We start from the raw sequence: 10,401 nt of genomic DNA, 5'->3' as shown, positions 1-10,401 counted from the left end.
TGGTACTCAAAATTTTCTTAAAAGATAAATATTTTTATATGTAACTGGCAAATATTTAACAAAATAAATAAAACATATTTTTAAATGACCATTTTTTGATCCACATTTCCTTGGTCTTCCAAGCAACACTATTCTTATATTTTCTGAGTGATTAATGCAAAGATACATCTTTTTATGTCTCACTTTGGCATGAAGGTGACAATGTTTTCAAAGTATATTCCAATGGAGAGTGATATCTGTTCTCAGCTACTACGTATCTGGTAATGTCTTTAAGTATGTATCTGATAATGGATCATGTATCTGTTGTCTGAGGTCCAGATAAGTTAAGCTTCAAAAAGTTCATCAGCATCATCAAGTCACTAGGCATTTATTAAGTGCTTACTTTGAATCAGGCACTATGCTAAACTAGGGGATCTAAGTAGAAGGAAAGGAAAAGAAAACAGCAAACCAGTGAAAGGAAATATTATTGAGGGACTGTTGGAGAAAAGGGAAGTGTTGTGTGTTGGGAAATGTTTTCTTAAAAGTGTATCACCTAAAAGGCAGGGGGTGGGGGAGGAGATTGTCTAGAGAGGGATGAAGGAATGAGCATGGTTAACTTGAATGCCATTCTTTAAAATGAAGATATCAAGAGGAAATGACCAATCAGAGGAAGAGGCTAAAAGGGTAGAACAATCTTCAGACATCAATATTGAAAGGATGAAGGAATATTGCAGGATGAGAAGGCTGCTCGTGTCACCAAAGGTACCTTTCAATATAGTGCAGAAAGAAGTTTGAAGGAGGGGTGGAGCCAAGATGGCAGAGCACAAAGACGCACATACACATAGCTCCAAACCCACAACCCATAGAACATCTGTAAATAGCAACTCACTGTGAATTCTGCAGCACCAGAGGCCACAGAACAGTGGAGCGAAGGAGATTTCTGTTCCAGAGAGACCTGCAAACCTCTCACAAAAAGTCCTTTGTGCCGTGGACTGGGAGCCAAGCCCAGCCCTGCCGCAGCCATGGCACTGAAAGGAGCAGATCCGAGCAGGCTACAGGGACGGGATCTCCAGCGGCCGCGTGGGTCCCTTCACCCACAGGTGACAGGGGTCGGTGAGAGGGTCTCTTTGGTGGGTTGAGAGGGGAGTGGGGTGCCCCCATAACTCAGGCCCCCTCAGGAGGCAGCAGTGGAGGTGGGAGCAGACAAGGGCTCCCCAAGCAGGCAGGAGCCTGGATCCATTGTTGAAGGTCTCTGCATAAACCCCCTGAGGGAACTGAGCCTGAGAGGCGGTCCTGCCCCAACCTCAGCACCTGAACTTAATCTCACACTGAATAGCAGCCCTGCCCCCACCAAAAGCCCTGAGGCTGGGAAGCAGCATTTGAATCTCAGACCCCAAGTTCTGGCTGGGTGGATCTGGAGGTGAGGTGGGTGTGGAGAGGAAACTCAGAAGTCAAGTCACTGGCTGGGAAAATGCCCAGAAAAGGGGAAGGAAATAAGACTATAGAAGGTTACTTTCTTGGTGAACAGGAATTTCCTCCCTTCCTTTCTGATGAGGAAGAACAATGCTTACCATCAGGCAAAAACACAGAAGTCAAGGCTTCTATATCCCAGCCCACTCAATGGGCTCAGGCCATGGAAGAGCTCAAAAAGGATTTTGAAAATCAAGTTAGAGAGGTGGAAGAAAAGCTGGAAAGAGAAATGAGAGACATGCAGTCAAGGCATGAACAGCAGTTCAGCATCCTGCTTAAGGAGACCCAAAAAAATGCTGAAGAAAATAACACCTTGAAAAATAGGCTAACTCAATTGGCAAAAGAGGTTCAAAAAGCCAATGAGGAGAAGAATGCTTTCAAAAGCAGAATTAGCCAAATGGAAAAGGAGGTCCAAAAGCTCACTGAAGAAAATAGTTCTTTCAAAATTAGAATGGAACAGATGGAGGCCAACGACTTTATGAGAAACAAAGAAATCACAAAACAAAAACAAAAGAATGAAAAAAATGGAAGATAATGTGAAATATCTCATTGGAAAAACAACTGACCTGGAAAATAGATCCAGGAGAGACAATTTAAAAATTATGGGCCTACCTGAAAGCCATGATGAGAAAAAGAGCCTAGACATCAATCATCTTTCACAAAATTATCAAGGAAAACTGCCCTGAGATTCTAGAACCAGAGGGCAAAATAAATATTCAAGGAATCCACAGAACACCGCCTGAAAGAGGTCCAAAAAGAGAAACTCCTAGGAACATTGTGGCCAAATTCCAGAGTTCCCAGGTCAAGGAGAAAATATTGCAAGCAGCTAAAAAGAAACAATTCAAGTATTGTGGAAATACAATCAGGATAGCACAAGATCTAGCAGCTTCTACATTAAGGGATAGAACGGTGTGGAATATGGTATTCCATAAGTCAAAGGACCTAGGACTAAAACCAAGAATCACCTACTCAGCAGACCTAAGTATAATACTTCAGGGGAAAAATTGGTCTTTCAATGAAATTGAGGACTTTCAAGCATTCTTGATGAAAAGACCAGAGCTGAAAAGAAAATTTGACTTTCAAACACAAGAATCAAGAGAAGCATGAAAAGGTAAACAGCAAAGAGCAATCATAAGGGACTTACTAAAATTGAACTATTTATATTCCTACATGGAAAGAAAATATTTGTAACTCTTGAAACTTTTTTCAGTGTCTGGGTAGTTGGTGGGATTACACACACACACACACACACACACACACTCACACACACACACACACATAGAGAGACAGAGAGCACAAGGTGAATTGAATAGGATAGGATCATATCTTAAAATAATGAAATTAAGTGGTGAGAGAGAAATATATTGGGAGGAGAAAGGGAGAAATGGAATGGGGCAAATTATCTCTCATAAAAGAGGCAAGTAAAAGACTTTTCACTGGAGGGAAAAAGGGGGGAGGTGAGAGAAAAAACATGAAGCTTACTCTCATCACATTTGACTAAAGGAAGGAGTAAAGTGCACACACATTTTGGTATGAAAACCTGTCTTACAATATATGAAAATGGGGGAGAAGGGGATAAAGAGGGTGGGGGGGATGATGGAAGGGAGAGCAGTTGGAGGAGGGAGCAATTAGAAGTCAACACTCTCGGGGAGGAATAGCATCAAAAGAGAGAATAGAAGGAACAGGGGGCAGGATAGGATGGAGAGAAATATAGCTAGTCTTACACAACACAACTATTATAGAAGTCATTTGCAAAACAACACAGATATGGCCTGTATTGAATTACTTGCCTTCCCAAAGAGTATGGGTGGGGAGGGAGGGATGAAGAGAAGTTGGAACTCAAAGTTTTAGGAACAACTGTTGAGTATTGTTCTTGCAACTAGGAAATAAGAAATACAGGTAATGGGGTATAGAAATTTATCTTGCCCTACAGGACAAAAGAGAAAATGAGGATAAGGGAAGTGAGGGAAGTTAGAAAGGAGGACAGATTGGTGATAGGGGTAATTAGAGTGCTTGGCATTTTGGGGTGGGGGGAGGGGAGAAATGGGGAGAAAATTTGGAACCCAAAATTTTGTGGAAATGAATATTGAAAACTTAAATAAATAAATTTAAATACAAAAAAACCAAAATCAAAACAAAAAACAACAACAAAAAAGAATTATTATGTGGAAGAAGGATTATTCTATGTGTTTACATGTACAAAATTAGGAGCATTGGGTCAAAGCTACAAAGAGACAATTTTGGCAAGAGATGCGGAAATATCTCCTAATGATTAGATTAGATTTTCCTGCATTGAAGATGTTCAAACAAATACAAGATGATCACCAGAAGCTGAACATGGTTTAGATGGGATTCTTTTCCAAAATATTAGTGGAATGAGATCTTTTTTCTAGGTTCTTTCAAACTGTCATGTTTAAAGTAATTTGAAATAATATTGGACCACTTCTGAGTAACAATAGTGCATGTACCCACCTTCGGTCCTTGATAGTTATATCCCTGATATATGTACATGCAAACAGTGCTTCCCTACACACAGCAGTGAGGTTACTATAGATATTTTTCAGGACATAAAACTTTGCATACTGGTGTATTCCCCTTTGAGCTGTACTTTTCTGTTGTCTGTGTAACTAACTCTAAGGATGGAGATATAAATTTTCTTTGCATTTTGAGCCCCTATCACCAAGCACAGTGCCATGTATATAAAACACGCTTAATAAATGTTTATTGAATTGGAAACATTAAATAATTTTCAGGTCTTTTATAAAAATTAATCTGTTGGTGTTTTAAATGAGATCTTTTCCCAGTCACCAAGTGGTCACATTCCTGGGTATGTTCAAAATTGATCCCTCAATGATTTCAAAATTATTAACACCAGTGTGGGTTTAGTCTCTATATACAATAGTTCTGGTCAGTCTTCAGAACTTTTTAACTACATACTCAGTAAAAGAAACACAAAGCAAGAAAGACAGGCAGGAGCTCAGGTACAAGTACACTTATTTGAATAATGATCCAATGGGGGATGTTGGTAGATTAAGGAAAAAAGAGTGTAGCCAAAACCTTTACACAGAATCTAGAGACAGAATACATCATTTGTCACTTCATATAGCTCAGGTAAGAGATCCTGTTTCAGGTGCTATCTATCTCGATAAAGTTTTCTCTGAGTTACTGGCTTCCATAGTCAATATACAGCTTATAATGTGCACTGCTTAATCAATAATGGTTCTTTATGTCATCTCAAAGCACAAGTTCTGAGTCACCTGTGGTCAAAACTGACCCCGAAGTTCCCATGAGGTTGAGTAGAAATAGAAAAGGCAACTGTTGGCATGCAATGCATATTCACCCTCTTTGTATATATCCATGTCTCTAGTTAGCTAGCTAGAGCCAGTATAATTCATCATTACATTAGTGAGCTTGAAATGGCCCCATTATAGGGAAATAAGCTGGAATCAAATTCAGTTACTGCAGACTATAAGGCATCATTTAAAGTATATGTATGTATACACACAAACACACTATAGTGGTAGGCAAGATAGAATAATAGTGGATAAATGTTTGAACCTGAAGTCAGAAACACCTATATTTAAATTCTGGCCTAAGTATTTACTATATGTGTGACTTTTGGCAACTCATTTAACTTCTCTAATATTTCTGTGCAGAGATATAGTTTTAAAATGAGGGCAAGGGAGAATGATGGTGGATGATCTGGATGTTACATTGGCCTCTTCATGACATAAGGAGTAAGTAAGCTAAGGTTTCCAGGGGACTCTTTTTCACAAACTAATAGGAGATCTCAACTAGGTGCTTGTCCAAACAGCCATTAAGTTTGGGGCATACCTTTAGACTGTTGTTGGATTAACTGGATTTGGGGAGAATTGTAGTCATGTAAATTGTGTAATAGTTTTAAAAATGCACTTTGCTATATTTTCCTCTCTGTGAGTAAAGAACTACACATGATTTCACCATGATGCTTAATCAACTTCATTTCTTTTTTGTTTTCAATTCCTTAGAGTCCAGTGAAACAGAGACAAAAGGAGGAGGGCTTTTTTTTTTCCCTTGTGGGTGGGGATTGAACTAATCATCTAATTAAATAGACCACACAGATTATATTTCTATATTAAAATATGAATGCTTTTATATACAAAAGGATGGAAGTAGGGGATAAAGGAAGACAACTCTCTGAGAATCCTAGAGAAGTTGCTTCTTCAAGTACCCTGTGAGGCTGAATAGAGTGTTTAACCATCAGTGTGAGTGTGGGAATGTTAACACCTTTCCTTGTTTTTGTGCAGGATAAGGCAAGTACCCAGTAGCACACTCTGATGGCTATATTATTTTCTAATATTGGAATTATCTTAACATATTGAACACAAAAATATCTTACTGTTTTATTGTACATCATGATGAATGAAACTTCTGTCACATAGGATAACATAGAAAATATCAAAAGGTTTTTCTCAATATTTAACTGACACGTTTATAGGTAAACCTGTTATATCTGATGGTCTTTGTTTTTATTGGCAGTAGGAGGAATAATATTTCTTTTTTATTTTTAAAAATATTTTATTTTCCCCAGTTACATATAAGAATAATTTGAACATTATTTTTAATTTTGAGATCCAAATTCTCTCCCTTCTTTTCTCTCCTCCTCCATCCCTCCCTGAGATGCTAAGCAAATCTGGTATAGGTTATACATGTTCAGTCATGTAAAACATATTTCCAGGGGACAGAGCAAAGATGGTGGAGTAGAAGGATAACCTGTAGGAGCTCTTCCTCCATAGCCCATAAAATACCTGTAAAAAATGAGTCTAAACAAATGCTAGAACAGCAGAAGTCACAAAATGACAGTGTAAAAGAGATTTCCAGCCCAAGGTAGCCTGGAAGGTGGACAGGAAAGGTCTATTGCACTAGGCTCACAGCGAAAAGCAGCCCAGCCTTGGCCATACTGCACAGACAGGACTGGAGCAGGTTTCAGGGCACCACTGACAGCAGCTGCAGTTCCCATATGGGTCAACCCACAAAGGCCAGAGACAGCTTCAAAGGTCAGTGAGAAAGTTCTTTCACCTGGGTGAGAAGGGAGCAGGGTCCACCCCTATCCCTGGCCCCAGGCAGTGGCAACAGCAACATCCATTTTTGGAGCCCTCTGCCTAAAGACCCTGGGAGAATTGAGTTGCTGATCTGGATCACAGCCCTGAGTGGTGATCCTGGGGTAAGGAGGAGAGCTGGCCTGGTGGAACTGGTGGAGTCTCTGGAGAGGGAATTCTACTTCTGGATCCTGGGCAGAAAAGCTTATGGTACCTACAAGACTAGAGTGCAGGCCAGGAGAGGAGTAAACTCCTCTCCATTGGTTGTGCCAACTTGGAGAAACTGAGAACTGGAGTATACCCTTCTCTTGACAAAGGACTCAAAAGTCAAGTAACTGGCTGGGAAAATGCCCAAAAAAGAGAAAAAAAATAAGACTATAGAAGGTTACATTCTTGGTGAACAGGTATTTTCTTCCATTCTTTCAGATGAAGAAGAACAATGCATACCATCAGAGGAAAACCTAAAAGTCAAGGCTTTTGCATCCAAATCCTCCAAAATAAATATGCAATGGTCTTAGCCCATGGAAGAGCTTAAAAAGGATTTTGAAAATCAAGTGAGAGAAGTGGAGAAAAAATTGGGAAGAGAAATGAGAGTGATGCAAGAAAATCATGAAAAGAGAGTCAACAGCTTGCTAAAGGAAACCCAAAAAAATGCTGAAGAAAATAACACCTTTAAAAATAGACTAACTCAAATGGCAAAAGAGGCTTAAAAAGCTAAAGAGGAAAAGAATGCCTTAAAAAGCAGAATTAACAAATAGAAAAAGAGATTCAAAATCCCACTGAAGAAAACAGTTCTTTAAAAATTAGAATGGAGCAGATGGAAGCTAATGACTTTATGAGAAACCACGAAATTACAAAACAAAACCAAAAGAATAAAAAAATAGAAGACAATGTGAAATATCTCACTGGAAAAACAACTGACCAGGAAAATAGAACCAGTAGAGACAATTTTTTAAAATTATGGGGCTACCTGAAAGTCATGATCAATAAAAAAAGAGCCTAGACATCATTTTTCATGAAATTATCAAGGAAAACAGCCCTGATATTCTAGAACTAGAGGGTAAAATAAATATTGAAAAAATCCACTGATCACTTCCTGAAAGAGATCTGAAAAGAAAAACTCCTAGGAATATTATAACCAAATTCCAGAGTTCCCTGGTCAAGGAGAATATATTGCAAGCAGCCAGAAAGAAGCAATTCGAGTATTGTGGAAATACAATAAGGAGAACACAAGACCTAGCAGCTTCTACATTAAGGGATCAAAGGCCTTGGAATACGATATTCCAGAAGTCAAAGGAGCTAGAATTAAAACCAAAAATCACCTACCCAACACAACTGAGTGTAATACTTCAGGGTAAAAAATGGTCATTCAATGAAATAGAGGATAAGGAGAGAATAATATGCGTACTCAATTTGCTATGGAAATCTATCTTACACTACAGGAAAGTAAGGGAGAAGGGGATAAGTGGGGTGGGGGGGATGATGGAAGGGAGGGCATGGGGAGGAGAGTGCAATTTGAGGTCGACACTCATGGGGAGGGACAGGATCAAAAGACAACAGAAGTAATGGGGGGCAGGGAAATATAGTTAGTCTTATACAACACAACTATTATGGAAGTCATTTGCAAAACTGCATAGATTTGACCTATATTGAATTGCTTGCCCTCCAAAGGGAAGGGGTGGGGAGGGAGGGAGGTAAAGAAGTTGGAACTCAAAGTGTTAGGAACAACTGTCAAGTAATATTCTTGCCACTAGGAAATAAGAAATACAGGTAAAGGGGTAAAGAAAGTTATGTGGCCCTACAGGACAAAAGGGAAGATGGAGACAAGGGCAGAGAGGGATGATAGAAGAGAGAGCAGATTGGTGATAGGGGCAATTAGAATGCTTGGTGTTTGGGGGGGAAGGGACAAAAGGGGAGAAAATTTGGAACCCAAAATTTTGTTAAAATGAATGTTAAAAGTCAAATAAATTAATTAATAAAAAAAAAGAAGTTTGAAGGAATAGAAGCTTGACTACTAAGGAATAATGTTTTTGATCCATGAAACCTAAAATTTTCTCTACTGTGAAAGAGATTGCATTATGTACATACTGGTGAAGGGAATCCCCATAGATATAAAATCACGGTGTGTGTGTGTGTGTGTGTGTGTGTGTGTGTGTGTGTGTGTGTGTGTGTGTGTCTGTGTCTGTGTCTGTGTGTCTGTGTGTCTGTGTGTGTGTGTGTGTGTTGTTACAGTAAAAAAATTGCATCACCATCTTATTTCATTCCTTCATCAAAACATGTCCTTCATGACCATACATTGTCCTTAAAGTGAATTTCCTGAATGATCTAGAATTCAGATGATGTATTTTGATATAGGCTTTCTCCAGGCATAAAATAATAATAGGCAAACTAGCTCAGCCATTTTTCTAGCCCTCTATGTAATTATTTCATGGCACTGGAAAGGATTCACAAGTGCAGCATCAACACTCACTCAGCTAGCACTGATCTGTCAATACCTTGGCATAATAGGTACATCTTTCTCTATTCTGTGGAAAGGCCAACACATGGGTTGCAGAAAACTTTGTTAGATTGCAAGCATATTGCAACCCACATATTGAGTGAATAATCTCATTTTGATCTTCTTTAGTCATGAGCATATGAAAGACATATTCTTAGGCTTGTAGATGCAGTTACTTGCATACCCATAACGTCTGATAATGGATCACATCAGCAAAAAAGCAACAAACTTTGGTAAAATATTTGATGAATGCGCCACCTCCTCTAGTAAGACCACCTACAGGAAATGTGTACTTACGATGCTTCTTCCTTAGCAAAAAGAAATTTCAAAGTTTTTCACGCATTTGTTTTATTTATGCTTTGAATTCATAATTCCTATGCATGTAGAAAACAGAATGGAAATGAAGTTTTGCATTTTCAAGGACTAGTGGTACTCACGAGCTAATTTGGAAAGTTTTCTAAAAGTTAGTTTTTGCAATCCCCTAATGAAAAAGAAGACTGGTGAAGAAATAGAAACTAGTTTTTGGATACATGGGTATAACATTGACCAAGAGTTTCATCAAAGCATCTCTCATTTGAAAAAAAATCCATGCATTAAACAAAACTGACATTAAGAAAATGGACTCTTTGTACTCGAGATGATACATGTGGCTCATCCCAGAAAGCTGACCACAACAAAATGAATCTTGGGGATACTACATGTCTGTGACCCATGAAACAGATGAAAAACAAACCTTACATATGCACTTATGAAATGGTCTATAGCTCATTAATGCCAGCAGTGGTGTTTGATAAATGTCATCAAGGATTCTGAATATATTTATTCAATTAGATTAGATCTCCCAGCCAAAACAAGTTTAAAGAATTTTAGTACAAAAATAGGGTGAATTCTTTTTTACTTATTCCAGAATTGGGGATGGGGCATGTTATTTCACTGGTATTTAAAACCTGTAGATGAGGAAACTCTCTATATCAATCCAGTCAACAAACATGTAATACATTGCTACTATGTATCAAATATTGTACTAAGCAATGGGGATACAGAAAAAGCAAAAAGCAATCATAACTTTAAAGAGGCTCAATCGTTTTGGAGAAACAACATATAAAACTTACATACAAACAAAAGATAAAGAGGAGAACTAGAAGATGCATTGGAAATTATCAACATAAGGAAGGCAGTAGAATTAAGGGAAATCAGGAAAGCCTTCCTTAAAGAATTGGAAATTAAAGGGATGCCCATCAAATAGGTAATGGCTGAACAAGTTGTGGTATACGATTATGATGGAATTCTATTGTGCTATAAGAAATGATGAGTAGGATGGTTTCAGAAAAAGCCTAGGAAGTCTTCTATGATCTCATAGAAAGTGAAATGAACAGA

This window comes from Notamacropus eugenii, chromosome 1, assembly GCF_028372415.1.
Source record: "Notamacropus eugenii isolate mMacEug1 chromosome 1, mMacEug1.pri_v2, whole genome shotgun sequence".
Lineage (NCBI taxonomy): Eukaryota > Metazoa > Chordata > Mammalia > Diprotodontia > Macropodidae > Notamacropus > Notamacropus eugenii.
This window is presented reverse-complemented; position numbering follows the sequence as displayed.